Raw genomic sequence first — 5,485 nt, 5'->3', positions numbered from 1 at the left:
CGTGAGCTACTGCTCACTTCCTCGGACGCATTCAGTGGAAAATCCACTCCTTTTCTTTTTACACACGTACTGACGCCCGCGAATAATATCTGGGCCTCCAGGAGGCAGATCCGAGCAAAGGCCCTGTCTTGGGATCACGAGCAGCTGATGGGCCGGCCCCTGAGCTGGTGCGAATGAGGGTCGCTGCCTTGGCTTGCGTCATGCCAGCAGAGGAGCGAGCAGAGTGCATTTAGGGGCACGGTTCCTGGGCCACACCCAGGAATCTGTCCTTTATCCATAACAATAGGACACTATTTTGCAGGGGCGGGCTGATCGCGAACGGTCGGTTGTGGGTATAGGCCAGGCTCATTGCTTAGCCGCAGTTGGGCCTGTAAGTGTTACACGGCACCATTTCTGTTCCCTGACTGGCTGAGCGTGCATGACCCGCCTGATTGAATTGATCTTTGAGTTTTGGCACAAATTTTAAAGCAGGGAATGCCTGCAGTTGACACACAAATCCTCGTGGGACACGAGTGCATTAACGTGTGAGCACAGCCAGTGTGAACGGGAACAGCGTGCCTGCCAGCTGGGATCAGCCCAGAGACCCAGCTAGTCCTGTTACACGGTTGCCACCTCTAAGGCCCAAAAGACTCAGACGTCTGCCTGCCCTCCAACACATACACCCCTGGGTACCGCTTATCCCCCACCCAGGGCCCTGTCTCCCCATCCCACCTCCAGGAGAGGGCACCAGCCCTGAAAGCTCCTGCTGCCAGAGCTGTCCCTGGCAACGACCTCGCCAAGCAGGACACAGTACCGGCTAAATCCACCCTGGCAGCAACCACCCAGCTAGAACCTGCATGGTGGTGACTGGGTGCTACCCACCCTCAGCTCCCCCTGTCCTGTTTGCTACTGACCCATCCCCATGGCTCCCAGACACCCTGGAGCCAGAGGTCCCTCTGCACAACACTGCCACCCTACCGGCTACCGCCAGTGGGGGCTGGGGGAGCCAGCAGGGGTGTGACTGACAGAACCCGGGACTTTTAAGGGCCTGGGCAGACTTCCAGATTTCCCAGCACAGCTGCCTAAAAAAAGGGCCAATCCTGGGAAAACTTGCATGGGTGGCAACCCTATTCCTGTATCAGCACCCAGCACCAGCTGGTTCAGAGGAAGGTGCAAGAACCGCCCCTAGTGGACAGTTATGGCATAACGTGTCCATGGGGAAATGTCCTCTTTGCAAAATTCCTTCCTGCCCCCCCGCTCCCTCCCGGCCTCCTCCATTGCTGAAGGGAGCACAGAAAAAACAACTCTTGGATCCAAATCCAGATGCAGCTGCTGCCTTTGCTCTGGGAGCATCGCTCTGTGCAAAAGGCAAGAGCATCACGCCATGAAGCATCAAAGCGCCTTCCAGAGTGAGGGCCCTGGGAATGTCATCATTGACGCCCAGGCTGTGGGATGCAAACCAGGAAGAGATGACGTCGGGGGGGCAGCGGGAAGAGAATGACTAGCCGCGCTCTGACAATCACTGGGCTGATGCTGACGCTCGCAGGCAGAGTGAAGGAGCTAGTAAGGGGCAGAGAGAGCGAGAGAAGAAAAACTATCTGAGGGAACAAATGGGCTCTAAACTACCGTGGCTATTAACCCCTTGGTTGGCTGGTTCCCTCTAGGAGAGGGCCCTGTGTTTTGGAGCCCAGGTATCAGCTCCTGGATGGGGCACAGCAGGGTGGGGCAGAGAGGGGTGTCTCTCACTCCTGGGCCCTGGCCTGGCCTGTTCCCCAGCCGGGGCTCAGAGGTGGCTGGAGCCAGGGGTGATGCTCGGGGTTAAAGGGCAGCATGTGACATGCACGTGGGAACACTGTTCAGCCCCCAATATTTCCACTGCAGGAGGTGATAGCTCCCCTCTGCCCCCGAATCCAGCTGACAAATGCAGGCATCAGATAAGCGGCAAATTCTTGGCAGCCAGGGGAACTCCCCCTCAAGGACATGGCACAGTGGCTCACGCCAGACCGGATGGCTCTCTGAAAGCTGGGCTCTAGCTCAGCCAGAAGAATGTTCTCAGTGGTTTATTGTGGGCTAAGGAGATCACTTGTTTATATCCTGAAATCTACGTGCAGACACACAGCGGGAGCTCCTCTCTGTACATTCCCATGGTCCAGCTGCTGGAGTAGTTTGCTACTCAACACAGGTAAAGGGGAGCAGATTGGGGTCCAGGGGGTCAGATTTCCAGTGCCCAGCATCTCCCCAGTTGTCCAGATCCTGCAGCTTTCGCTGTGACACCCCAGGACTGGCTGGTCAAAGCTCAGGATGGAGAATCCCCACACCCCAGAGAAGAGGGGGAGCAGCCGGAGGCTGAGAATTTCACAAACACTTGCCAGGAACGTCTTGTTAAAAACCTCTTGTCTCTGTGATGATTGAATCAAGACAAGGGGCTCTGGTGCATTTTAATTCCCTGGGCTTTGAAGGATGGGTCTAAACAGCTCACCATTATCATAAATCAGCTCTTTGCTTTGCATTGGGGGCAGTGACGCTTGTAAAACACGTCCTCATCCCGGAGCTGCGTCAACCCAGCCCTGGCTGAATCCACCGGGCCTGCATCTAGAGCGGGGGGGTAATCCTCATCTCAGTTGGCCGTGGGGTTCACCCCCAGCCAGCTATGCCAGCCCTCAGAATTCCCCCCGCCTGGCAATTAGTGTGTGGCATCGATGCTCCCCGCCCTTTGCCCTTTGGCCTCTTGATGGGAAGTGGAGCTTCAAAAGGCTGCCAGACAGGCGGCTGCTGGAGGGAGCGGTGTGATGGGGGACGCAGTGGGAGGATTGCATTTTCTGGTGCCACCAGGCCTGTGCCAGCATGCGGCCGTGCCGGCCCGCCGCCGACAGGGCTCTGAACAGGCGGGAGCCTCTAGAGCAAAAGCTGCAGGCGGTTTCGGTTGGGGAAGAACCCAGATGTGGCCGCGTGCCTGTCTCCGCCGAATAACACCAAATGCTACGGGGGCAACTGTTCGAATAGATACCAGACCTCAGCCAAGCTGGGCATTGGTGAATTGGGAGTGACTCCACTTTTGAGAGGGTTCCAGAGGCCTGGTCTACACTTCCAGTTTAGACCAACGTAGCTCTGCTGCTCGGGGTGTGCGGGAAAAATTCACCCCCCTGAGCCCCCCAGTGCAGCCACAGCTAGAGACAGTAAAGGCTGAGATGGGGGTGATCAGATCTCAGGCATCAGCTGATGGGCACCGAGGCATTCTTCCATCGACCTGTCTGGCTTCACTTGGGGAAGTGGAAAAACGCCTTCCGGCGCTGTCGGAAGTGGCTACACTCTGCCATTACAGTGGCACAGGTACGGCCCGGAGTATAGACAAGCCTGCAGGGCTGGGAGGAGGAGCAGAGGTCAAATCTGCACCAACTCACGCCCCTCCCCATGAAAGTCAATGGGAGTTAGGTGCCGACACACCCTTGGGAGCTGGGCCTGCCGCCCCGCACTCCTACCTCCTGTGCAGGGGGCCCAGCCATGCAGGGACGGGCATGCTGATCAGAGTACAGAGGAGCTAGAGGCAGGCTCGGGCTTGTGTTCGGTGGAAGGGAATGGTAAGAGAAGGAGAAAAGAGCCCATTGGTTTAACACACGTTTTCCTTGCATTCACGTGGAGAACAACCCAGACCCAGTTTGTACTGAGCAGACCCTGGCTTCCCCAAGTGATGGTAATTGCCCCCCGCCTTAACCGATGCTGCAGGAGAAGGTGAACCCCGCTCTCCCCCTGGCCCATTGTACAGTGCTGTGAAGAAGTGGCTGGGGGAAATCCCCTCCTTCCCCCCTCCCCGTCCGTGCTGATCACAAAATGAGCCAGACCTCCTTCTTGTCTTCAAAGCCCAGTTCCAACATTTCAGCCTGGGGCCTTGTGAATTCTGCCCACTCGGATGGCAACTCGGGCAGGGCGCTAGGAGCCAGGGGGCTCTCGTTCTGGCTCTATCACTGAGTCACAAAGTGCTGGGGGGGGGGGGTGGGGAGGACTTGCTGCTGTCCTTGGGGAAGCTCCCTTCCATCCCTGTTGCCCCTCAGCCACCCTTGATGGTCATATGGGGATGGGCGATGCCGAGGGAGGCGAGCGCCAGGATCACGGAAGGAAGCTCTCTGTGATGCTGGCCTGAAAGGCAAACCAGCAAAAAGCAAGCGGGGATGGCTCCAGCCAGCCAGCATCTGGCCCGGTTAATACCCTGAGCCATGCTCTGCGGCTCACGCATGAGTAAAGACGGTGCGTAGCCGAGAAGGCCCAAGAATAGCTGGGGTGAAATCATCAGCGGCCTGATGCCACCAGCTTGAGCGAGAGAAGCATGTGGCCGGGCAGGATGGGGGTGGGTGGAGAGCGAACACGGGGAAGGAGCCAGGGAAAGCTGCTCTCGCTGAGCAGCCTTGGGCTCTGCCTCGCACAGGGCCCTATGCCCTGCCAGCCCCCCCCCCCCATCAATCCAGCGGCCGCAGTCGCACACGGCAGCTGAGAACCTGGCAGTGAGCTCTTGGTTGGCATGTGTGAGCAGGCGTCTGGGAGCTGGGCCTAGCAGGAGGCAGGTTGGGGGGGCTGAGGCGTGGCAGCATGCCAGGGAGGACCGGAGAGTGGGGCGCAGGAGGGTAAAGGTGAAGGCAGCAGGGAATGGGTCTTATACTCAGGGGGGCTGAAGGAAAACTATCCATCCCCAGGGGGATTGTAGATCTCGCTGACAGCAGGCAGGGAGGAAAACTCCACCTTAAAGAAGGGAAAATGCTTCCACATATCCCTCCCCCACCCCCCAAATCCATCCAACATGAAGGATCCCGGTTTGCTGCCTTTGCACTATTCCGCCGTGCAAGGCCGGGAGAGTCCAACCGTGCGAGGCTGCAGGAGGACCCAAGAGCATCCTGGCTGAGGGGAGATGGCGGTGGGGGGGGGCGCAGGATAGAATTGGGGAAACCCCCGAAAAACCACCTGATCCCACAGAAGATACTGGCATCCCCCGGGGGCAGGGGAGCTGGTACAATTTGTTTGGGGGGGGGGTGGCTGAGAGCCATTGAAGCCCAAACTGTAAGCCCTGGATAGGATGGGGACCACTTCAAGCCAGGGGGTGCGGCAGCGGGGCAGCCCCCCCCCCTTAGAGTCCCGCACCTCCGCCCCCCAGCTCCCGCAGCAGCCCCGCTGCCCAGGTAACTTCAGAGCGGGGCTGGGGGGCTGAGGGGCAGCCCCGCCCCCTGCCGGGGAGCCAATGGGCGGCCGGCAATCGGCCCCCCCCTCCCTCATTAGCATAGCCAAAGCCCCAGCGCGGTTAATGAACTTCTGGCGAAGCGAAGGGGGCGGAGCCGGAGCCGGGCAGCCTCCGAAATCAAACGTGTAGCCCCAGCCCGGGCACTTCGCAGCCAGCCGGGTCCCGGAGCGGGGCGCGTCCCGGGGGCACCGGGGGACGGGATCGGGACCGGGGGTGCCTGGGACCAGCCAGGGGCCGGGGTTTGCTACGCGTCTTGCGGGGGGGGGGGGGGGCGGAGGTTAT

The sequence above is a fragment of the Lepidochelys kempii genome, chromosome 27, assembly GCF_965140285.1.
Source record: "Lepidochelys kempii isolate rLepKem1 chromosome 27, rLepKem1.hap1, whole genome shotgun sequence".
Taxonomy (NCBI): domain Eukaryota; kingdom Metazoa; phylum Chordata; order Testudines; family Cheloniidae; genus Lepidochelys; species Lepidochelys kempii.
The sequence above is the reverse complement of the archived record's forward strand: the minus strand, read 5'-3'. Positions refer to the sequence as shown.